The following is a 26,401-nucleotide window of genomic DNA, read 5'->3' as shown; positions in this document are numbered from 1 at the left end:
GCTCAAAGTAAAGCCGCTGCTCCTCCACATCGAGAGGAGCCAGTTGAGGTGGTTCGGGCATCTGGTCAGGATGCCACCCGAACGCCTCCCTAGGGAGGTGTTTAGGGCACGTCCGACCGGTAGGAGGCCACGGGGAAGACCCAGGACACGTTGGGAAGACTATGTCTCCCAGCTGGCCTGGGAATGCCTCGGGATCCCCCGGGAAGAGCTGGACGAAGTGGCTGGGGAGAGGGAAGTCTGGGTTTCCCTGCTTAGGCTGCTGCCCCCGCGACCCGACCTCTGATAAGCGGAAGAAGATGGATGGATGGATGGATGGATAAATATTGTCTAATTATGCAAAAATGTCTTATCAAACATTCAAACCATTTTTTAACTAGAAATAAATACTAATAATAACGATTTCAAAGCAAGTTATCCATCAAATTGTGCAACGTAAAAGTAGCAATAGATTTCATGGTCAAATTGTGAAATTTACTGTGGTTTTTACAGCGTTTTTGTCTAAATGAAAAAAACAGTACTTTATTTTACTGTAATAAACTGTGGTGCCGTTTTGGCATTTACAGTAATACACTGACAAATCTACAGTTGTTGATTTGCGGTAAAAAAAAACAAACAAACAAACTGGCAGCTCAGGTGCCACATTTTACTGTAAAATTGCATTTTTTTTTTAAATTTACAGTAAAACAATAAATGTAAATTTTATAGTAAAATTCTGGCAACTGAGCTGCATTTTTTAACCATAAAAACAGCAGTACTGTTTTTCCATTTACAGTAATATACACTACATTTTGAGGTGAAATTATTGCAATTTACCATATTTTTTAAATATTTTAGTTTTAAAAAAATCTACTAAAAAATGCTTTAAAAAATTGTGTAATAATAGTGTTCATTGTTAGAAACGGCCCTCTGGGGCCAAACATATGTGGCCCTCAGTGAAAAAGACTTTGACACCTCTGTCCTAGGTGAACCATAAATGACTTACATATTTAATTATGAGATTATTATTGTGTATATATTTACATGTCTAATATTTATTTATGTGTTTAATATTTGTTTACTTACTTATTGCACGTTAATGCATTTACTCATTTGTTTATTAACTGTTCTGTTAACAAGAACAAGCAAACGGGATAAAACTGCTATGATACGAAAAGGGGTAGGATTAAAAAAAGATCTGCTTCTTCCTACTCCTTTTCGGACATGCTGTAATAAAACAACCTGGAGATATGTGATGTATTACATTGTAATTGTATTGTATGCATGTGACTAACTGAGTTTTCCCACATTGTCATTATGGGGCATTGTGTGTAGATTTTTGAGGACAAAAGTGAATGTGTTCCATTTTGGAATAAGACTGTAACACAACAAAATCGGGAAAAAGTGAAGCGCTGTGAATACTTTCTGCACGGACTGTGTGTAAGGCTATATATACCGACAAGAATGAAAGTGGAATGCCACAATTTACTTCCATTATTATCACTGTGCCTTTGTAGGTACTTTGGGACCTTACAAAACAAAACAAAAATGCAGACTCTCAGAATTCCAGCCAATGGTAACATTTCGTCTCTCTACCAACCTCAACTGATGTGCTTTGATCCATATTTCCAGAGGAAAAACACATTTTATATGCTTTCTAATGAGGCTAAACACACATCAACTAAATTATTTTTCCTCTGGAATTACTAAGCTGTGTTTGGAACAACATAATCTTTTCATGTATTTTTATCGTCAATATTTTTATGATTTTTCTGTAGATTTCAATGAGGCTGAAGCAGTAATTGACATTTTCCCAATCATTCAGTTTTGATTGACTGATTTGAGGAGTCGAGAGAAGGTTTAGCACTGACGAGCTCAGTCGCGTTAGATGGCTGATTTTGACAGAGCACCGGCTCTTGCCGTAAAGTTCCTTTAAGTGACGTAAAAATGCTTCCGCACGTTGCTACAGTTACATTAACCGCAGCCCAGACGTTAAAATTACTATAGAAAATATAATTCCTTTTCAACCTATATTCAATTGAATAGACTGCAAAGACAAGATATTTAATGTTCCAACTAAGAAACTTAATTTTTTTTGCAAATAATCATTAAATTAGAATTTAATGGCAGCAACACATTGCAAAAAAGTTGTCACATTTACCACTGTGTTACATGGCCTTTCCTTTTAACAACACTCAGTAAACGTTTGGGAACTGAGGAGACATTTTTGAAGCTTTTCAGGTGGAATTCTTTCCCATTCTTGCTTGATGTACAGCTTAAGTTGTTCGTTGTGGTATTTTAGGCTTCATAATGCGCCACACATTTTCAATGGGAGACAGCTCTGGACTACAGGCAGGCCAGTCTAGTACCCGCACTCTTTTACTATGAAGCCACGTTGATGTAACACATGGCTTGGCATTGTCTTGCTGAAATAAGCAGGGGCGTCCGTGATAACTTTACTTGGATGGCAACATATGTTGCTCCAAAACCTGTATGTACCTTTCAGCATTAATGACGCCTTCACAGATGTGTAAGTTACCCATGTCTTTGGCACTAGTACACCCCCATACCATCACAGATGCTGGCTTTTACACTTTGCGCCTATAACAATCCGGATGGTTCTTTTCCTCTTTGGTCCGGAGGACACGATATCCACAGTTTTCAAAAAACTATTTGAAATGTGGACTCGTCAGACCACAGAACGCTTTTCCACATTGCATCAGTCCATCTTAGATGAGCTCAGGCCCAGCGAAGCCGACGGCGTTTCTGGGTGTTGTTGATAAATGGCTTTCGCTTTGCATAGTAGATTTTTAACTTGCACTTATAGATGTAGTGACCAACTGTAGTTACCGACAGTGGGTTTCTGAAATGTTCCTGAGCCCATGTGGTGATATCCTTTACACACTGATGTCGCTTGTTGATGCAGTACAGCCTGAGGGATCGAAGGTCACGGGTTTAGCCGCTTACGTGCAGTGATTTCTCCAGATTCTCTGAACCCTTTGATGATAATCCGGACCGTAGATGGTGAAATCCCTAAATTCCTTGCAATAGCTGGTTGAGAAAGGTTTTTCTTAAACTGTTCGACAATTTGCTCACGCATTTGTTGACAAAGTGGTGACCCTCGCCCCATCCTTGTTTGTGAATGACTGAGCATTTCATGGAATCTACTTTTATACCCAATCATGGCACCCACCTGTTCCCAATTTGCTTGTTCACCTGTGGGATGTTCCAAATAAGTGTTTGATGAGCATTCCTCAACTTTCTCAGTCTTTTTTGCCACTTGTGCCAGCTTTTTTTAATCATGTTGCAGGCATCAAATTCCAAATGAGCTAATATTTGCAAAAAATAACAAACTTTTCCAGTTCGGACGTTAAGCATCTTGTCTTTGCAGTCTATTCCATTGAATATAGGTGGGAAAGGATTTGCAAATGATTGTATTTTGTTTTTATTTACGATTTACACAACGTGCCAACTTCACTGGTTTTGGGGTTTGTACTTTTTGAGCACATTCAACAAAACAGTGAAAAATAATAACTGTGATAATAATAACTGTGATCACTGTAAGCTCCAAACACCAACATGATAAAGTAATACAAATATTTCCCTGGGGTGAACTGAATATGTTCACCTTTTGAATTTAACTACTGGAATAAATGAACTTTTGAAAGATATTGCCATTTATTGACATGCACCTGTTTGAACTGGACATGTTATTGCTGACCTGAGTGAGGATTAACTTTTGTCTGGGTCACAACCAAACAAAACCAGGCAGTCGCCACGAAACCTCAGAGGACCTCGACAATCTTTTGGCTTCTGTTTATTGTCACTCTGACAAGGTTGTGTAAACACGAAGAACTTCCTCATGGTCCTGCTGAACTCGACACCAATTCACGTGGCTTCAGTTTCCATCTTCAAACTTTGTGAGGTGTACTCGCGAACATGTGTCAAACTCAAGGCCTGGGGGCCAGATCTGGCCCCGCCACTTTATCTTATGCTAGGTTCACACCAACGGCGCTTTGACGGCGCTTTAAAGCGGCATGCAAAGCGGCGTTATAGCGTAACAAAGCCTGATTAAAGCGTGAGGGTCCTAATGGATCGTGGGAAAGCTTGTAGTGAAGCGGGACATGCGGCAAGTTCGCCAAAAAATTTTAAACGGTTTAAAATAATTCTGCGCTCTGTCAAGAATGGAATAAAACGCCGAGAGCGTATCAAAGCATGACAAAGCCTGACAAAGCTCAGCAAAACTTGACTAAAAGCGTAGGAAAGCTTAACAGATCTTGGTTCAAAGCGCAGACCCCTACAAATAGGAAGTGACTGTGATATTGACTAGTGACATGTAAAACCAACACAGGATTACAAATCCATTCTCTTTTGCATCATTGCCTTTTTTATACGATGATCATTGTTTCTGTACTTCTTTAGAGTTTGCTGTTTGATGTTGCAGTTTGACATTACTGTCTATAATTTTTCTGTATGAAAATGTTAATAATAAAGAGAATATGTTACGTTTTATAAAAGAAATGCCTTTAATTAATTTCAACTCGCATAAGAAATGAAAGATAGATATTTATTAAGATGACAAAAATAAAAGAAATGAAGATATAAAACATAATATAACGGAAAAAAAAGAGAAATTGAAAAAATAAATGAATATAAAAAATGGGTGGATAAAACAAATGCCCTTTAATATTTTCAACTAGCATGAAAGATAGATATTTATTAAGATGACAAAAATAAAAGAAATGAAGATATAAAACATAATATAACGAAAAAAAAAGAGAAATTGAAAAAATAAATGAATATAAAAAATGGGTGGATAAAACAAATGCCTTTTAATATTTTCAACTAGCATGAAAGATAGATATTTATTAAGATGACAAAAATAAAAGAAATTAAGATATAAAACATAATATAACGGGGGAAAAAAGAGAAATTGAAAAAAAAAATGAATATAAAAAATGGGTGGATAAAACAAATGCCTTTTATTATTTTCAACTAGCATGAAAGATAGATATTTATTAAGATGACAAAAATAAAAGAAATGAAGATATAAAACATAATATAACAGGAAAAAAAGAGAAATTGAAAAAATAAATGAATATAAAAAATGTGTGGAAAAACAGTATACTGAGTTTTTCACATGTTTTTCTTATTTTTGTTGTAACAATGCACAATAGAGCTTGATAATCGTGTCAGAGCCTGATTTAAAGCGTCAGGATCGCATCAAAGCGTAATAAAGTTCAATAAAGCGTAATAGAACGTATCAAAACGTGATTTAAAGCGTATCAAAGAGGGATCAAAGCGTGAGGAACGGTAAGAAAGCGGCAACTAATTCGTATCAGAGCGTATCAGAGCGTATCAGAGTGTATCAAAGCATAACATTACTTCAGAGATCGGGATATTCGTGGAAAAATTGACAAAAATGACGGCGCTTTGCTCGCCGCTTGAAAGCGCGGCAAGCGCCGTTGGTGTGAACCAGGCATTATGTGGCCCTTGAAAGCCTGGATATATAATATGCATCATTTAAATACTTCATCTTCTCTTACTAAATGTATTCCTTCTTTCTGTTTTGACAGAAAATATATGTCCAATTGAATGTATTGCACTCAATTGCATATATTTAATACTTTAAAGGGGAACTACACTTTTGTTGTGGCCCAGCAGTCATTCACAACTGCTGGGCCAAAAATTGCACTTTTTGGCTTTTTATTAAATAAATTTTTTTAAATAGATTCAATCTTGCACGTGGAAAGTGTAAGTGTGGGCTTTAGTTGATATAACACTCCCGTCAGGGGGTGCATTCTACGGCGGGTGTGCATTCTCTACCACCAGGAGGCGGGATTACTGCGAGCCTCAGCCAGTGCGTCTTCGCAGCCGTTTTATGATTGCTCAGCACAAGAAATACTTACACACATACAGTTGTTGACAAAATACACTGTACATTATATACCTCAGCTAACTAAACTATGGAAATGTATAATATAATTCATATAGCAATACGGTCTCACTGCACAGCAGGCCAGCAGTTAGCCGAGTCATTGCGCAATCCATGTTAAGGCTCAACGCAGTGAGGTGCCTCAACTGGCTGCTGATCATCGTCTATTCTCAGTATTTGAACGGCAAATGTGAAAATTCAGCGATTTTGAATAAAAAATAATCTAAAACTGGTGAAGTTAAATCATACTTGCCAACCCTCCCGTTTTAGCGGGAGACTCCCGATATTCAGCGCCTCTCCCGATAACCTCCCGGCAGAAATTTTCTCCCGACAAACTCCCGGTATTCAGCCGGAGCTGGGGGCCACGCGCCCTCCAGCTCAATGCGGACCTGAGTGGGGACAGCCTGTTCTCACGTCCGCTTTCCCACAATATCAACAGCTTGCCTGCCCAATGACGTCATAACATCTACGGCTTTTAGAGAGTAGAGTGCACAACTGCGCACACAACAAGGAGACGAAGCAGAAGAACGAGCAAGTTACAGACATGGCGACGCCGTCGACGAGCAAGATGAAGAAATACGCTTGCAAGTTCCAAAACGAATGGAAACAAGGATTTCAGTTAATCCAGGACAGTTCGAAGGGGAAGGGGTATGTAATTATGTTGCCTGTACATTTTGTAGAACAGACTTCTCCATTGAACACGGTGGCTGAAATGATATACTCATAATGAACGGAGAAGTTAAACAGGACAATACTTTCATCTACTGGATTATATGTATAATAAAATATATATATATATATATATATATATATACTGTATATATATATATATATATATATATATATATATATACTGTATATATATATATATATATATATATATACTGTATATATATATATATATTGTGTATATATATATATATATATATATATATATATATATATATATATCTTCCTTTTTCTCTCTTTCTATCCCCTCCTGCTCCGGCCCGGCTGCACCAAATGATAATATAAATACATTTAATAAAGTCAAAATACAAGTAAGGCAACAAGAGAAGTATCCTACACTTCTCTTTTGTAAAGTAAATCTGAACAGCCGATATGGGCATCTACATCTGCTATATGATTTGCCCGAGAAGCTGGGCAGGACATTATAAAAAAAAAAAAAAAAAAAAAATATATATATATATATATATATATATATATATACACACACTACCGTTCAAAAGTTTGGGGTCACCCAAACAATTTTGTGGAATATCCTTCATTTCTAAGAACAAGAATAGACTGTCGAGTTTCAGATGAAAGTTCTCTTTTTCTGGCCATTTTGAGCGTTTAATTGACCCCACAAATGTGATGCTCCAGAAACCCAATCTGCTCAAAGGAAGGTCAGTTTTGTAGCTTCTGTAACGAGCTAAACTGTTTTCAGATGCGTGAACATGATTGCACAAGGGTTTTCTAATCATCAATTAGCCTTCTGAGCCAATGAGCAAACACATTGTACCATTAGAACACTGGAGTGATAGTTGCTGGAAATGGGCCTCTATACACCTATGTAGATATTGCACCCAAAACCAGACATTTGCAGCTAGAATAATCATTTACCACATTAGCAATGTATAGAGTGTATTTCTTTAAAGTTAAGACTAGTTTAAAGTTATCTTCATTGAAAAGTACAGTGCTTTTCCTTCAAAAATAAGGACATTTCAATGTGACCCCAAACTTTTGAACGGTAGTGTATGAAATACTTGAGTTGGTGAATTCTAGCTGTAAATATACTCTCCTCTTAACCACGCCCCCAACCACGCCCCACCCCGACCACGCCCCCCCCCCCACCTCCCGATATCGGAGGTCTCAAGGTTGGCAAGTATGAGTTAAATGGAAAATAACTTTATAGTATAATCACTAGATACATATAACAATTTAATTAATTTTTTTTTCTGTTTAATTTTTTTTTCTTTCCATGATGGCAGGTGAGGCGCGGCCTCCCCTGCCTCCCCTGACTGCACGTCACTGACTGCGACGTGGCCCTCAGTGAAAACCAGTTTGACACCCCTGTACTAGCGCTTCTGTTGCAGTGCCAGGCGCAGCGATAGGGTCCGCAAAGGGGGTGGATTTGACTTGGTTGGTGGACCTGGAATAGTTCCTCCCAGGATGGGAAGAAGACAAAAACCAAAGCTTGTTTTCTTTACGTCAGGAAGAAAGATGTCTTCCTTTTATGTGCGGCCTTTGTCTTCCTCTGGAGTCCGTGTTATCTACATTGCTGATCTCGCCTACGCACACTTCCAAACCAAGACTTGACCGCTGGCTGGAAGGCGCGGTTACACAAGACGTCCACCTGCGTGCGAAGGCGATGAGTCACAGTGTGAAGCCGCGTCGCTTCCTCTTGAATTCCCTTTCTAATCTGACACTTTAATTAATGGCGCCCCATAGAAAGCAGCTCGGCTAAATACTCTTATAAGTCAACTCGTCAACTCTCCGACTGTCCGACTCTGCCGAGACGTCCGTGTCAGCAAAGCGGCTTGGCCTCCTCCGTGAACCCCCACGTGCACCAGCGAAGACCCCCCCCACACCCCCACAAACTGACTGTCACTCCACGCCGAGCTTAGCGAGTCTCGCACTGCTTGCAAGGAGCTTTAAAGCTTCCGCGCAATTTGTCCTGTTGGCAAAATAAAATATCTCCTACAAGCGCTTTTTGCATTTTTGCAACGTGTAAAATAGTCTTTGATAGTCAACGGCTAGCATAGAGCTGGGGTGTCAAACTCCTTTTTCATTGAGGGCCACACTGCAAAAAGTCAGTGTTCAAAAACAAGAAAAAAAATTACAAAAATTAGGGGTATTTTATTTTGAACTAAGCAAAATTATCTGCCAATAGAACAAGAAAATTTGGCTTGTCAAGACTTTCCAAAACAAGTAAAATTAGCTAACCTCAATGAACCCAAAAATACCTTAAAATAAGTATATTCTCATTAATAACAAGTGCACTTTTCTTGGTAGAAAAAAAAGAGACCTTTTTGCTCAAAGTGTTAAAAAATATTCTTAAATAAAGTAAATGCTAGTGCCATTATCTTGACATAATGATATGCGCTCGGCATTACATTTCTTGAAACCAGCAAACTTATACTAAAAACTACTTTATTGTTCTTAATGGAAAGGCAACAAGGCAACCTTGTTACTCTCGGGGTCTCCTAGCCACTCAAGCAAATCATATGGTCTAAAAATGTATTTTTCCATCAATAACATGACATCATCGCGCCAAGTGCGTGCTCTTTCAGTCAATTAGTGCGCATATATACAGCCCGGCCCCCGGCCAAACATTTTTTAATTGTAATTTTGAAGAATTTATCTGAATGTGCATGAACTATTTCTGTTCAAAATTGTTAGAAATGTCACATGTTAAATTTTTAAATATTAACTGTCAGTTTACTGTACTGTGCCAACTGTACTACTATATGAGTACGTATTTTCTATTGTTTCATTGAAAATAAAACAGCAAAGTCCCTTTTGCTGTCAACCGTTTGAATTATGAGACACAATTGTGTCAAAGTCATGATTTTTTTCTTTTCATGCTTGAAATAAGAATTTATTACTTTAAAAAAAGTAGTTTTATACTTGTGAGTGTTGATGACACAGCTTTGCAACAGTTGATATTCTAGTTTCAAGCATGTTTTACTCAATATAGGTCATCAAATCTCAGCTACAAGCTGTAATATCTTACTGAGACCCTTAAAACAAGTAAAACACTCTAACATAAAATCTGCTTAGTGAGAAGAATTATCTTATCAGACAGAAAATAAGCAAATATCTCCCTTATTTGAGATATTTCATTTTACTTAGATTTCAGTTTTTGCAGTGCACATTGCAGTTATGGTTGCCCTCTGAGGGCCGCGTTTAACAATGAGTAATATATGAATATACAGTCGTGGTCAAAAGTTTACATACACTTGTAAAGAACATAATGTCAAGGCTCTCTTGAGTTTCCAATAATTTCTACAACTTTTATTTTTTTGTGATAGAGTGATTGGAGCACATATTTGTTGGTCACAAATGGATTGAATTTATTATGGGTCTACTGAAAATGTGACCAAATCTGCTGGGTCAAAAGTGAAGTGATCTCCACTACCGTTCAAAAGTTTGGGGTCACCCAAACAATTTTGTGGAATAGCCTTCATTTCTAAGAACAAGAATAGACTGTCGAGTTTCAGATGAAAGTTCTCTTTTTTCTGGCCATTTTGAGCGTTTAATTGACCCCACAAATGTGATGCTCCAGAAACTCAATCTGCTCAAGGGATGGTCAGTTTTGTAGCTTCTGTAACGAGCTAAACTGTTTTCAGATGTGTGAACATGATTGCACAAGGGTTTTCTAATCATCAATTAGCCTTCTGAGCCAATGAGCAAACACATTGTACCATTAGAACACTGGAGTGATAGTTGCTGGAAATGGGCTTCTATACACCTATGTAGATATTGCACCAAAAACCAGACATTTGCAGCTAGAATAGTCATTTACCACATTAGCAATGTATAGAGTGTATTTCTTTAAAGTTAAGACTAGTTTAAAGTTATCTTCATTGAAAAGTACAGTGCTTTTCCTTCAAAAATAAGGACATTTCAATGTGACCCCAAACTTTTGAACAGTAGTGTATATTTATATAGCGCTTTTCTCTAGTGACTCAAAGCGCTTTACATTGTGAAACCCAATATCTAAGTTCCATTTAAAGCAGTGTGGGTGGCACTGGGAGCAGGTGGGTAAAGTGTCTTGCCCAAGGACACAACGGCAGTGACTAGGATGGCGGAAGCGGGGATCGAACCTGGAACCCTCAAGTTGCTGGCACGGCCGCTCTACCAACCACTTTAAATTATCTAATTAGTTAATCAATACCGTATACATACAGCATTGTTAATATTTGCTTACATGTCCCTTGGCAAGTTTCACTGCAATAAGGCACTTTTGGTAGCCATCCACAAGCTTCTGCTTGAATGTTTGACCACTCCTCTTGACAAAATCGGTGCAGTTCAGCTAAATGTGTTGGTTTTCTGACATGGACTTGTTTCTTCAGCATTGTCCACACGTTTAAGTCAGGACTTTGGGAAGGCCATTCTACAACCTTCATTCTAGCCTGATTTAGCCATTCCTTTTACCACTTTTGACGTGTGTTTGGGGTCATTGTCCTGTTGGAACACCCAACTGCGCCCAAGACCCAACTTCCGGGCTGATGATTTTAGGTTGTCCTGAAGAATTTGGAGGTAATCCTCCTTTTTCATTGTCCCATTTACTTTTACCACCATGCTTGACGGTAGGTGTGGTGTTCCTGGGATTAAAGGCCTTACATTTTCTCCTCCAAACATATTGCTGGGTACTGTGGCCAAACAGCTCCATTTTTGTTTCATCTGACATCAAAAATTGAGCTGTTGAGGGACATGTAACCAAATATTACCATTGCTGTATTTATATTTTTGACCCAGCACATTTGGTCACATTTTCAGTAGACCCATAATAATTTCATAAAAGAACCAAACTTCATGAATATTTTTTGTGACCAAATAATAAGAGTCGTAGAAATGATTGTAAACTCAAGACAGCCATGACATTATGTTCTTTACAAGTATGTACATTTTTGACCACAACTGTATATAATACATTAACAATATATTTTTTTTACATAAGCTGCAAAAAAAACATTTTAAATTTTACTTTTAAAACTGGCAGCTCAGTCACCCGAATTTTTACAGTAAAAGCTTTTTTTTTTTACAGCATATACAAAAATCTAATAAATGGAAAAATAATTCCACTGTTTTTAGTGGTAAAATTCAAGCAACAGAGCTGCCAGTTGTTGTTTTTTTCGTTTTTTTTACCGTAAAATGTTGTTCTTTTAATGTTTTATTTTTTTTTTTTTTTAATGTTTTAGTGTCTTACTGTTTATGGAAAAAAACAGTACCAAAGTTGATTTTACGGTAAAAAAAACTCAGTCGGCGGAATTTAACCATAAAATCTATTGTCAATTTTACAATCTACAATTTCATTGATAATTTGTTTTGAAATAATAAGTCAAGCAGATATTTAAGTACAGTATTTTTTTTAAAATTTTTTAACCAAAAATATTTCTGGAATACATGACAATATAATATTTAAATTTTGAATTTTAAAATATATGCAATTGCATGCAATACATGATTTTTAATGTCAAAAGGGAAAGAACAAATATATTTAGTAAGAAAAGATTAAGCATTTTATTAATGTATATTATTTCCAGGCTTTCGCGGGCCAGATAAAACAATGTGGCGGGCCAGATTTGGCCCCCGGACTTTGAGTTTGACACCTGTGGCATAGAGCTACTAAAGATATACAAGTGTCTCTTCGGGTTAGAGTTACGGTTACATCATGTTTCTGCATCATAACAAAGGGATACAGAAGGTGTTTAAATGGAACGCACCCTGTGGGCAGTGCACATGTCTTGTCATGTGACAAGTATGTGATTGGTAGGTTGTGAGTTCAAACCCCGGCCGAGTCATACCAAAGACTATAAAAATGGGAGCCATTTACCTCCCTGCTTGGCATCCAGGTTTGGAATTGGGGGTTAAATCACCAAAAATGATTCCCGGGCGCGGCCACTGCTGCTGCTCACTGCTCCCCTCACCTCCCAGGGGGTGAACAAGGGTGATGGGTCAAATGCAGAGAATAATTTCGCCACACCTAGTGTGTGTGTGTGTGACAATCATTGGTACTTTAACTTTAACTTTAAACTGAAGAGAAACATTACGCATATTTTTCTTAGTTTGTGTTAAAGCTGGATGGTTATGGCAAAAATAACAATAATGATCATTTTGATTGATATTAAAATCCTAATTAATAACATGGTTATCCATTAATTTGACATGTTTTGTATATTTGTTGTACCACAAAAACTCCACTTTAAATATAATTTAGAAGAAAATAGTAACAAATAAACAACAATAAGTAAAATAATAATAATAGTAATGACAATAAATAAAAATAACAGTAGCATTTTTTTAAATTTTGTTTTTCTACCTTTTACACTTATTTTACCAGCATGTATGTGCTTTTTTTTTTTTTTACAAAATGCAAAAATCCTCACATTTATTTGTGCAATACATTTTTGGACAATTTTGACCAATATTTTAAGTCAAAGCATACATTTTTTTGTAAATTTCAAGTACATTTTTGTAAGGTACTTTTTTGAAACCTTTATTTTGTTAGCGCAGTCAGACCGGATGTTGTTATTGTGAAGGTGGAAAAGTGCGCTGCTGTTCTGAGCTCGACCTGTGGAGACGAATTGAGGCTGTTTAAAAGAGAGAACACCTCTCACGTGGTGATTGCTGTCCTGTTTGTGCATCGATCTTACATCCATGGATGATGTCGTTCACAACAACACGAGCAGATGAGATGTGTTGTGGGTGTACGGATTGTTCTTGCTCGCTTTAGCTTTTGTAGTTTAGTCGCTGTTTTAAGAAGCCATCTCCACATTGTTTAGTTCAGGACAAGGCGGTTTAGTGTTTCAGGGATGAATAAGCGGTCTCGGCCACATTATTTTACCAAACACAAGTTCCTTGTCCTCACAATGACAGCATTTTACTCACATTTATGTCAATTCTTGGGATATTCTGCATCAACATCAGATTCCCTATTATTGACCAATTTGGTCTGTGGTTACGTTAACGCGGAAGTGCCTTTTTGTTGTTGTTGTTGATTTTAGTGATTATTTATTAAGCGTACTAGCACCGTTTCAAATAAAAAGCATCAACCATGGTCAGATCCCACATCTGAATCGGGATTCTTATTCATCAAAATTCTGAATCGAATCAAAATTTTAAGAATCAATTTTTTTTTTTAAAGTTCTTTTCGGCCATTTCAATGGAGCTTTTATAATAATTCATATACCAAATATTTTTTTGCGAGAATTGGATTGAATCAATAATAGATTCTGAATCTAAATATCACCTAAAGAATCTGAATTAAATTTCATGTTATTACATGTATGCTAGCATGTCTTATATCTTTATTACATGTATGATAGCATGTCTTATATCTTTATTACATGTATGCTTGCATGTCTTATATATTTATTACATGTATGCTTGCATGTCTTATATATTTATTAAATGTATGCTTGCGTGTCTTATATATTTATTACATTTATGCTTGCGTGTCTTATATCTTTATTACATGTATGCTTGCATGTCTTATATCTTTATTACATGTATGATAGCATGTCTTATATCTTTATTACATGTATGATAGCATGTCTTATATATTTATTAAATGTATGCTTGCGTGTCTTATATATTTATTACATTTATGCTTGCGTGTCTTATATCTTTATTACATGTATGCTTGCATGTCTTATATCTTTATTACATGTATGATAGCATGTCTTATATCTTTATTACATGTATGATAGCATGTCTTATATATTTATTACATGTATGCTTGCGTGTCTTATATCTTTATTACATGTATGATAGCATGTCTTATATCTTTATTACATGTATGCTTGCATGTCTTATATATTTATTACATGTATGATTGCATGTCTTATATCTTTATTACATGTATGATAGCATGTCTTATATCTTTATTACATGTATGCTAGCATGTCTTATATATTTATTACATGTATGGTAGCATGTCTTATATCTTTATTACATGTATGCTTGCATGTCTTATATATTTATTACATGTATGCTTGCATGTCTTATATCTTTATTACATGTATGATTGCATGTCTTATATCTTTATTACTTGTATGCTAGCATGTCTTATATCTTTATTACATGTATGATAGCATGTCTTATATCTTTATTACATGTATGCTTGCATGTCTTATATATTTATTACATGTATGCTAGCATGTCTTATATCTTTATTACATGTATGCTTGCATGTCTTATATATTTATTACATGTATGCTTGTATGTCTTATATCTTTATTACATGTATGCTTGCATGTCTTATATATTTATTACATGTATGATAGCATGTCTTATATCTTTATTACATGTATGCTAGCATGTCTTATATCTTTATTACATGTATGATAGCATGTCTTATATCTTTATTACATGTATGCTAGCATGTCTTATATCTTTATTACATGTATGCTTGCATGTCTTATATCTTTATTACATGTATGCTTGCATGTCTTATATCTTTATTACATGTATGATAGCATGTCTTATATCTTTATTACATGTATGATAGCATGTCTTATATCTTTATTACATGTATGATAGCATGTCTTATATCTTTATTACATGTATGATAGCATGTCTTATATCTTTATTACATGTATGATAGCATGTCTTATATATTTATTACATGTATGCTTGCATGTCTTATATCTTTATTACATGTATGCTTGCATGTCTTATATCTTTATTACATGTATGATAGCATGTCTTATATCTTTATTACATGTATGATTGCATGTCTTATATCTTTATTACATGTATGATAGCATGTCTTATATATTTATTACATGTATGCTTGCATGTCTTATATCTTTATTACATGTATGCTTGCATGTCTTATATCTTTATTACATGTATGATAGCATGTCTTATATCTTTATTACATGTATGATTGCATGTCTTATATCTTTATTACATGTATGATAGCATGTCTTATATCTTTATTACATGTATGATAGCATGTCTTATATCTTTATTACATGTATGATAGCTTGTCTTATATCTTTATTACATGTATGATAGCATGTCTTATATCTTTATTACATGTATGATTGCATGTAGGGCTGCTGGAAAAAAATAAATTCACATCCAAATCGCGTTTCTTATCAAGATTCTGAATCGAACCAAAATTTTAAGAATCGTTTTTTAATTTTTTTACATTTTCGCCATCCTTTTTCTCCACTTATCCGTTTTACCGTTACAAGCTCAGGAATTTGCATGCACTTTGCGCGGCCATTAAAGGTTTTTCTCGATTATAACATTCTTATGACTGTGAGAAGCCAACATTGAAATCGAAATTTGATTAATAGTCCAGCCCAAGTGTGTTTGTGAGGGTTTATGGTTTGTCGGGGGCAGTAGGGTACAATTCTAAAACCGCACCCCGTGGAGTCGTCTGCCTCTCAATCATCACACAATCCTTGGAAACCTGGAACGCACACAGTGATTTTACCTGTTCATCAGCACGCTGTACACGCGAGCGGCATCTGTTACTATGGCAACAGCAGGAGCGACGCGAGCGCCGCACATGTTGGACCTTTAAATCATTACGGGGTCAGTGCAAGTCGGGTGTGTTTGATTTGATGACAGCCACAGACTTGGAAGGTTTTTTAAAAAAAAAAAAAATTCCCCATTTCGCCGACATCCACTCCGCCTTCAAAAACGGGACTGGTGATGTTGTCATGAATGGTGCTACCACCAGCTGTACATGCTAAAAAGGTAGCAAAGTGGCATTCACTGCATGTTTAGTGGCTCATATCTAACAGCCTGTTGTTGTTGTTGAGTCCTGACGGAGAGCGTTTCACATCTCGTGTTTACATTGCTACCGAATCCAAACCAGAACCGGTTCTGACCCTGAATACATACGCTATATTGCCAAAAGTATTTGGCCACCTGCCTTAACTCACATATGAACTTGAAGTGCCATCCCATTCCTAACCCATAGGGTTGCAGCTATTACAGCTTCAACTCTTCTGGGAAGGCTGTCCACAAGGTTGCGGAGTGTGTTTATAGGAATTATCCACCATTCTTCCAAAAGCGCATTGGTGAGGTCACACACTGATGTTGGTCGAGAAGGCCTGGCACTCAGTCTCTGTTCTAATTCATCCCAAAGGGTTCAGGTCAGGACTCTGTGCAGGCCAGTCAAGTTCATCCACACCAGACTCTGTCATCCATTCCTTTATGGACCTTGCTTTGTGCACTGGTGCACAGTCATGCTGGAAGAGGAAGGGACCCGCTCCAAACTGTTCCCACATGATTGGGAGCATGGAAATGTCCAAAATGTTTTGGTATCCTGGAGCATTCAAAGTTCCTTTCACTGGAACTAAGGGGCCAAGCCCAACTCCTGAAAAACAACCCCACACCATAATTCCTCCTCCACTAAATTTCACAATCGGCACAATGCAGTCGGAAATGTAGCGTTCTCCTGGCAATCTCCAAACCCAGACTCGTCCATCAGATTGCCAGATGGAAAAGCGTGTGTCAGGTTCTAACACTGATGACATCTATTAAACAAGACAAAAGGCAAGGAATCAAACAGAGACAGAATTAAATTTGGACCCAATATCGAGGAGAGACATGGCCACTGTACTCTCTGTACAGTCCTGCACCACGCTCCGACGAAAAAGGTTTTCGTCTCCTCTTTTATTTAGATGTTCAATGTTTACGCAACAACACATTTCTCAACAGGAATGGGGAGTATGTAAACAGTCATTGTTTTCGGTCACATTGAAGACAAAAGAAGAGGGTCCCTCGGGCTTGGGCTCGTCCTGGATGCAGCTTGAGCAGGTTTTCGAGGCCAATGGATGACCCCACCCGTCTCATTCCATCATACACAGCGGAATTTTCCAAGCGTTTGGCTTGGTGCAACAAAGACAGCTTCTTGTCTGTTCATTGAGAACTCAGAACGGAAAGTTTTTTGATAATTTAAATACAATTTTTCTAAAAGCATGACTCATCAGTCCAGAGAAGGCGTCTCCACTGCTCTAGAGTCCAGTGGCGACGTGCTTTACACCACTGCATCCCACGCTTTGCATTGGACTTGGTGGCTTAGATGCAGCTGCTCGGCCATGGAAACCCATTCCATGAAGCTCTCTGCGTACTGTATGTGGGCTAATTGGAAGGTCACATGAAGATTGGTGCTCTGTAGCAACTGACTGTGCAGAAAGTCTTTGCACCATGCGCTTCAGCATCCGCTGACCCCTCTCTGTCAGTTTACGTGGCCTACCACTTGGTGGCTGAGTTGCTGTTGTTCCCAAACTCTTCACTTTTCTTACAATAAGGTTGACTTTGAAATATTTAGGAGCGAGGAAATTTCACCACTGGATTTGTTGCACAGGTGGCATCCTATGACAGTTCCACGCTGGAAATCACTGAGAGCGGCCCATTCTTTCACAAATGTTTGTAGAAAGAGTCTCCATGCCTAAGTGCTTGATTTTATACACCAAGTGATTAGGACACCTGATTCTGATCATTTGGATGGGTGGCCAAATACTTTTGGCAATATAGTGTGTATGCAAATACATGATGTAGTGTAAAGTATTCCCTCCCCAAAAATCCGTGTTGATAGAAGCCGTTGCTTTCGAAGACGAGCACTAAAACCTTAAATGTGACTCAGATGTTCTGGTCATTAAAAACGGAGCGGGCCGCACTAAATCAGCGCCGCTCGCCCGGACCGACACTTTAAAACACTTTACAGCTGCTGATTCATTTTGATGAGGGGCGGCCGTGTCAGCGTGCCCCCATCGTCTTCTTTCTGACGCCTCTGAGGTGCTTGAAATTCTTGAAGATGCTGACGTTATCTCCTCTACTGCGATTGTTCTGTTAGTGGTTCTTACTATTTTACATTTTTACTTTGCACCGGGGGTTATCGGCCATGGCTGTGGTGGCCGTGGTCTGGTGCAGATGGCTCCTGTGATAGTGTTTCTCCACCTAGTCCCTCCGTACTCAGCCATGCATTCATTTGAGCATGTGTGTGTTTGTTTTTAAGTCTGGAAAGCACTTTTTTCCAAGATGGCGCCATTGTAGTGGCTGCTGGTTGCAGGAACTCTGTGCTCTTGTGTCATCCTTTTGTGTTCCTGATGTTTCCCTCTTGTTTTCATGTGGTTTTGTTTTGCCTTTTGGTTGGGGACCCTTTGGGACTGTGTGACAAGGGGTGGCACTCTCGTGACTTCTGCTGTGCTTTTTTTGTGAACTTCGCCCTGGAGCCTTTTGGCCATGGAGACCAGCTGCTGGGTCTCTGCCACACCAGAGTCCGTTTGGAGAGACTGGAGGAGATGCGGATTTCGAGACAGGGCTGCGGAGCTGGCGCTGACCGCCGGGTCGGACAAGCTTCACAGTGTCTCGGCTGAGTGAGCATGTATCCTTGGACGTATCCTCGCTCATCCATGCGGACTGGACACCGGCCGAGAGTTGGTGGGCGGCCGAGGGTGGAGTCAGCTCTCTTGGTTGCTTTGTTGGGTCTGCTCCTGTCTCTGGCCATGCTCCCCCAACCCCAGCAGACGATGGCGTGGAACACCGCAGAGGCCACCACAGTGTATATGTTTTTTTTGTGGTTGTTTTACTTTTGTGACTGTGTGTAGAAGTGACTGGTTGCATCAGCTCTGCTCTTTTCATGTCTTTAATGTCCTTTGTGTTTGTTGATGTTTCCCTCTTACACACATGTTTATGTGTGCTATGGCTATGAGGTTTTTTCCCCCTTGGCCTCAGTCTGGAGACCCCAGGCTTGGACTGAATATTTTCTTTTTCTGATTCTGATTCTGACTTTGTGTTGCCTTATGTATGAAAAGCGCTTTATAAATACCATTTGATTGATTGATTGATTTGATGTGGACCAGGGGTATCACACTTGTTTTCGTCAAGGGCCACATTGCAGTTAAGGCTGTACTTAGAGCAGTGGTTCCTAACCTGGGTTCGATCGAACCCTAGGGGTTCGGTGAGTCGGGCTCAGGGGTTCGGCGGAGGTCAAGACACACCCGACTCATCGTGTAATTAAAAACTTCTCCCTATCGGCGTATTAAGGATACGGCAACAGCAGAAGTCACACTGATTTGCAGGTGTGTAATTTGTTGTGAGTTTATGCACTGTGTTGGTTTTGTTGTTTGAAAAAGGTGATGTTCATGCGCGGTTCATTTTGTGCACCAGTAAAAAAACATGGTAACACTTTAGTATGGGGAACATATTCACCATTAATTAGTTGCTTATTAACATGCAAATTAGTAACATATCGGCTCTTAACTAGTCATTAATAAGTACTTATTAATGCCTTATTCGGCATGGCCTTATACAACCCTAACCCTCTAACCCTGGCCCTAACCCTCTAACCCTAACCCTAACCCTAACCAAATAACTCTAAATAAGTCTTTGTTACTTAGAATATGTTCCCCTAGTGTCCGAAAGACTCTAATTTAAGTCTTTGTTACTTAGAATATGTTCCCCATACTAAAGTGTTACCAAAAATATAACTTTGTCTAGAATTTAATTTATTTTTTATTTTTTTATTTTTCACTAAAGAAGGGTTCGGTGAATGCGCATATGGAACTGGTGGGGTTCGGTACCTCCAAGAAGGTTAAGAACCACTGACTTAGAGGGCCGCTTATCACAGCAAATAATATATGAATTTGCCTATACATTTAAATATTATATATTTTTTTATGCACACTGTAAAAAAAAAATCTGTAGATTTTACAGTAAAAACTGGCAAGTCACTCACCGGAAATGTTATTTTTTTCACAACATTTTACAGTAAATGGAAAAACTGTCAGCTTAGTGGCCAGATTTTTACTGTAAAATGTACTGTGGTTGTACAACGTCTTACTGTAAATGTTTTTTTTTTTTCAATTCTGGCAACAGAGATGCCAGTTTTTTTTACCTTTTTCCGTTTACAGTAATACACGGTAAAAACAACAAGCGTATATTTTACCATGAAAAAAAACGCTTAGTTGACAGAATTTTACAGTAATAAAAAAAAATATATATATTTTTTTAATTGAAAGTTAATATGCTGTAAAAAAACAAAAACACCATCAATTTAAGCCCTAAAACCTACAGTGAACAATTTGATGGTTAACTTGCTTTGAAATCTAAGTTCAAGCAGATATTTTACAGCATTTGTTTTAACTTGAACCCCAAAAATTGTTTGGAAAGTATGACGATACAATATTTGTTGCAATATTGGTTCATATTAAATTTTTTAAAAATTAGCAATTTCCTGCAGTACGTACCATATTTTTTGGAGTATAAGTCACTCCGGAGTATAAGTCGCACCGGCCGAAAATGCATAATAAAGAAGGGAAAAAACATATATAAGTCGCACTGGAGTATAAGTCGCATTTTTTGGGGAAATGTATTTGATAAAAGCCAACACCAAGAATAGACATTTGAAAGGCAATTTAAAATAAATAAAGAATAGTGAACAACAGGCTGAATAAGTGTACGTTATATGAGGCATAAATAACCAACTGAGAACGTGCCTGGTATGTTAACGTAACATATTATGGTAAGAGTCATTCAAATAACTATAACATATAGAACATGCTATACGTTTACCAAACAATCTGTCACTCCTAATCGCTAAATCCCATGAAATCTTATACGTCTAGTCTCTTACGTGAATGAGCTAAATAATATTATTTGATATTTTACGCTAATGTGTTAATAATTTCACACATAAGTCGCTCCTGAGTATAAGTCGCACCCCCGGCCAAACTATGAAAAAAACAGCGACTTATAGTCCGAAAAATACGGTACATTTTTTTCTGTCCAAAACTGAAAAAAACAAATACATTTAGTGAGCAAATATATGGAAACTTATTGACGCATATTTTTTCCAGGCCTACAAAGGGCCATATAAAATGATGTGGCGGGCCAGACCTGGCCCCCGGGCCTTGAGTTTGACACCTGTGATGTAGTAGACCCTTTGGGGCGATATGACGTTACTGACTTGATTAGTTTCTTATGTTGTGTTAGTTCCTGTTCTGTGCTTTTATTTTGGCAACTCTTCTGGTTTTGTTAGTGTTTTCCCGTGGCGGCTTCACTTATGTCCCAGCACATTTCCCCTCACTTGTGTTCTGTTTGCAATTAAGGCTATTTTAAGTTGATCTTTTTTCTACCTGGTGACTACAGACGATTTGTTTCATTACGCTCCTACTTTGTGGACGCCATCTGCTACGCCTTTCGGCGCACTTCCGTGTTTGACGAGTTCAGGATGTCAGATTTGGTACGAATGAGGCTGGTTACGCCAGGCCGTGCCTTTATGTTGTGTTAGTTCCTGTTCTGTGCTTTTATTTTGGCAACTCTTCTGGTTTTGTTAGTGTTTTCCCGTGGCGGCTTCACTTATGTCCCAGCACATTTCCCCTCACTTGTGTTCTGTTTGCAATTAAGGCTATTTTAAGTTGATCTTTTTTCTACTTGGTGACTACAGACGATCTTTTTCATTACGCTCCTACTTTGTGGACGCCATCTGCTACGCCTTTCGGCGCACTTCCGTGTTTGACGAGTTCGGGATGTCAGATTTGGTACGAATGAGAAGCAGGCAAGTTTTTATGTCGGGTTTTGTTAGCGTTATCCGGTGTTTTGTGTTAGTTCCTGTTCAGTGCTTTTATTTTGGCGGCTCTTGTGGTTTTGTTGGTGTTTTCCCGTGGCGGCTTCACTTATGTCCCAGGGCATTTCCCCTCACCTGTTTTCTGTATGCAATTAAGACTATTTAAGTTGATCCTTTTTCTACCTTGGTTGTCGGGACATAGTTTGTTGATGCTGCTGTTACTTGGACTTAGACTTAGACAAACTTTAATGATCCACAAGGGAAATTGTTCCACACAGTAGCTCAGTTAGAAAGGATGGAAAGTGTAAGGATGGAAAGGATAATGCAGGTATAAAGTAGACTAAAAATGTACCGTAGTAGCAATATAAAATATAACATATATGTAATATCTACATATTATATATACAGTATATGATATGTACTGATATATTATATTATATTTGTATTTAATATATACAATATATAACAATTACCACATACAATATTACAGTATATGTAACAGCTGCAGCATAAAATAGAGAGTAGATCCAGCAGAAAATATACATTATAAACAAAGAGAGGTAGCTAACATGGAAGTGGTCAGGTAATAGACAGATATCATTACCCTCGCCTGTTTTCTGTTTGCAATTAAGACTATTTAAGTTGATCCTTTTTCCACCCTGGTTGTCGGGACATTGTTTGTTGATGCTGCTGTTACCTGGTGACTACAGACGATCTTTTTCATTACGCTCCTACTTTGTGGACGCCGTCTGCTCCACATTTCATAGTAAGTGTTTTTGTGCTGCGTTCCAGCATTCTGTTTTGCGTCTGTCATAGCGTGGCAGTTTAGAGCACTTTCCTTCTGCTCTAGCCTTTTGTTTTTTGCTTCTTTAATGAATAAATACACCTTTTTTACTTTACATGACATGAAGCCATAGACAACTGCACTCCAGCAGTACACAAAAGCAGACAAAAGGCTCATCAGTTATCTACCTTTCAATTACTTTTCTAATCGGGGTTAAATTTGAGATCAGTCTCTTTTACATATTTTAGGAAACCACCTCATGCTTTCTGACATTTCACAGAACAACCGTTTAATGTCATCTTAATTTTCTGCAATTTAAGGAAATAAAGAACGTCTCTAATTCAGCGAGTGTGACAGCGAGACTCTGCGGCCATCCAATTTAGCACAATGAGTAGCAAATCCTACCAAGTTCTTTGGAACTCCCATCGTTTTAACAAGCAATAAAAATACAACAAACAATTAAAAGATAGGCAATATTTACACGGAGAAGCAACGAATGAACATCTGAACAAAACCATGAGCGTCATTAATGTGAAAATCAATAATTAGGCGTATTACTTACATTTGTAGGCTTCTGTTTGTTTTAGTTTTTTTCTGCCATGATTTTAGCATGCAAAGTGTAATGTGGGAAATTTCTCCTTCCACTCAATGTCAAGGGAGGTCGCCGAGCTCACTTCATTTAGAGCACAGGTGTCAAACTCAAGGCCCGGGGGCCAGTTCTGGCCCAGCACATCATATTATGTGGCCTGCGAAAGCCTGCAAAAAATGGGTTTCAATAACATACTTATTTTTCATATTTTTTTATTTTTTTTATTTTACTAAATGCATTTGTTCTTTCAATTTTGATAGAAAAAAAATGCATATTTTAAACTTTAATATTATCTGATCATGCCAATTATATTATTATATACTGTATTGCAAAACTATTTTTGTGAGATAAAAACCAATAGTAAATATCTGCTTGTCACCTTTATTTATGATTTCAAAGCAAGTTATACATAAAAAAATCTAATAATTAAATGCCTATGCATTTCGATTAATCATGATTAATCACAAGTTATTACCCGCATGCATAATGTAAATTAATTTTAAAAAAAGTGGCCCTCTGAAAGCAGTCATTACTTTGACACCCCTGATTTAGAGGGCTATACGAGGGCTAGCTTATACAATTTTTATGTTATTGTGTGCATTTCAGTTTGACAAGAAACTACTAGAGACAACACAAAAGCGAAAACAGAGAGAAATTTAAAGCAAGAACAACAATAACTAGAAGAGGCTGAAGGACTTGCGTGTGAAAGCTCCAACGCTGAAGTTGAAGTGAAATGCTGACAGAATGTAGTATGAATGTAAGAATAGTTTGAATGTTGGAATGGTTTGAATGTTGAGAAGCTGACGCTGAACTGAAATGCTAATGGGATGTAGGATGAATGTAGAAATGGTTAAAATGTTGAAATTGTTTAAATGCTGAAATGGTTTGAATGTTGGAATGGTTTCAATGTTGAAGAGTTAGAATTTCCAGGAAAACGGGAATTTGGGTTGGAACTTGGGAAAGTGTTAGTTTGAATGTCGAGGGTGAGTGGAATGTGTTGAAGTTGGAATGGTTTGAATATGTTGAAAAATGTGGGAATTGTGCAACTTGGAAAAATGTCCCATTCATTTCAATGGGAACTTCCTGGAAATTTGGGAATTTTGGAAAAAGCGGGGTTTTAAGAAAATTATTAAGTACATGAATTACCTGAATGAGCTGAATTAATTGGTGTTAGAATTGTTTAAATCGGGCAAGAAATGTTGAAGTAGTAAATGGTATTAGGGAATTTCGGGAAAATCAGGAATTTTTTTGAACTTGGAAAAATGGTAGTTTGAATTTCCAGAATGGTGGAATGTGTCAAAGGTGCAAAGGTTTGAATGGGTGGAAGATTGTGGAAGTTTGAAGAATGTCCCATTCATTTCAATGGGAATTTCCCCCAAATTTGGGAACTTCGGGAAAAGCGGGAATTTTTTTGAAAATGGTTGGTGTTGAAAATTTCCAAATTGGTCGAGAAATGTTGAAGTAGTAACATGTTGACTTGAGAAATTGTATTACGGAATTCCTGAAATTCCGGGAAAACCGGGAATTTTTCCAGCTCAAAAAACAACTTCGTTTTTTTTCCTGATTTAAAAGGAATATTCTGACGGTGGAACGGTTGGAGTGGGTTGAAAAATGTGGAAGGAGTAGTCGCCAGAAAAAAGTGTGGAAATAGGGCTCTGGAAAACCAGGAATTCTGGAAAATCCTGGAATTTTTTTTTAACTTGTAAAAGGGGAAGTTTGAATTTCCAGAATGGTGGAATGTGTTGAATGTGGAATGGTTTGAATAGGTTGAAAAATGTGGGAATTGTGCAACTTGGAAAAATGTCCCATTCATTTCAATTAAAACTTCCTGGAAATTTGGGAATTTTCGAAAAAGTGGGATTTAAAAAAAAATGATTAAGAGCATGAATTACCTGAATGAGCTGAATTAGTTGGTGTTAGAATTGTTTAAATCGGGCAAGAAATGTTGAAGTAGTAAATGGTACTAGGGAATTTCGGGAAAAATCAGGAATTTTTTTGAACTTGGAAAAATGGTAGTTTGAATTTCCAGAATGGTGGAATGTGTCAAAGGTGCAAAGGTTTGAATGGGTGGAAGATTGTGGAAGTTTGAAGAATGTCCCATTCATTTCAATGGGAATTTCCCCCAAATTTGGGAACTTCGGGAAAAGCGGGAATTTTTTTGAAAATGGTAAAAAACTTGTTTAAATGGTTGGTGTTGAAAATATCCAAAGTGGTCGAGAAATGTTGAAGTAGTAACATGTTGACTTGAGAAATTGTATTACGGAATTCCTGAAATTTCGGGAAAACCGGGAATTTTTCCAGCTCAAAAAACAACTTCGTTTTTTTTCCTGATTTAAAAGGAATATTCTGACGGTGGAACGGTTGGAGTGGGTTGAAAAATGTGGAAGGAGTAGTCGCCAGAAAAAAGAGTGGAAATAGGGCTCTGGAAACCAAGAATTCTGGAAAATCCTGGAATTTTTTTTTTAACTTGTAAAAGGGGAAGTTTGAATTTCCAGAATGGTGGAATGTGTTGAAGGTGGAATGGTTTGAATAGGTTGAAACATGTAGAAATGGTGGAAGGTTGAAAAATGGCCAATTCATTTTGAATGGGAAAAATGTCCTGGAAAACCTGGAATTCTGGGAAATCTTGGAATTTTTGGAATTTGTCCGCGATTCCTGAATAGGCTGAACAGTTTGTAGTTGGAACGGTTTGAATCGGGTGAAAAATGTGGACGGTAGAAGCATATGTGTGAATGCTTTGGAGGAGGGGTGTCCAAACTTTTTCCACTGAGGGCCGCACACGGAAAAATTAAAGCATGCGGGGGCCATTTTGATATTTTAAATTTTCAAACCATAACAAAATATATGGATTTTTTATTTATTTTTATTTCT

This window comes from Entelurus aequoreus, linkage group LG15, assembly GCF_033978785.1.
Source record: "Entelurus aequoreus isolate RoL-2023_Sb linkage group LG15, RoL_Eaeq_v1.1, whole genome shotgun sequence".
NCBI lineage: Eukaryota > Metazoa > Chordata > Actinopteri > Syngnathiformes > Syngnathidae > Entelurus > Entelurus aequoreus.
The sequence above is the reverse complement of the archived record's forward strand: the minus strand, read 5'-3'. Positions refer to the sequence as shown.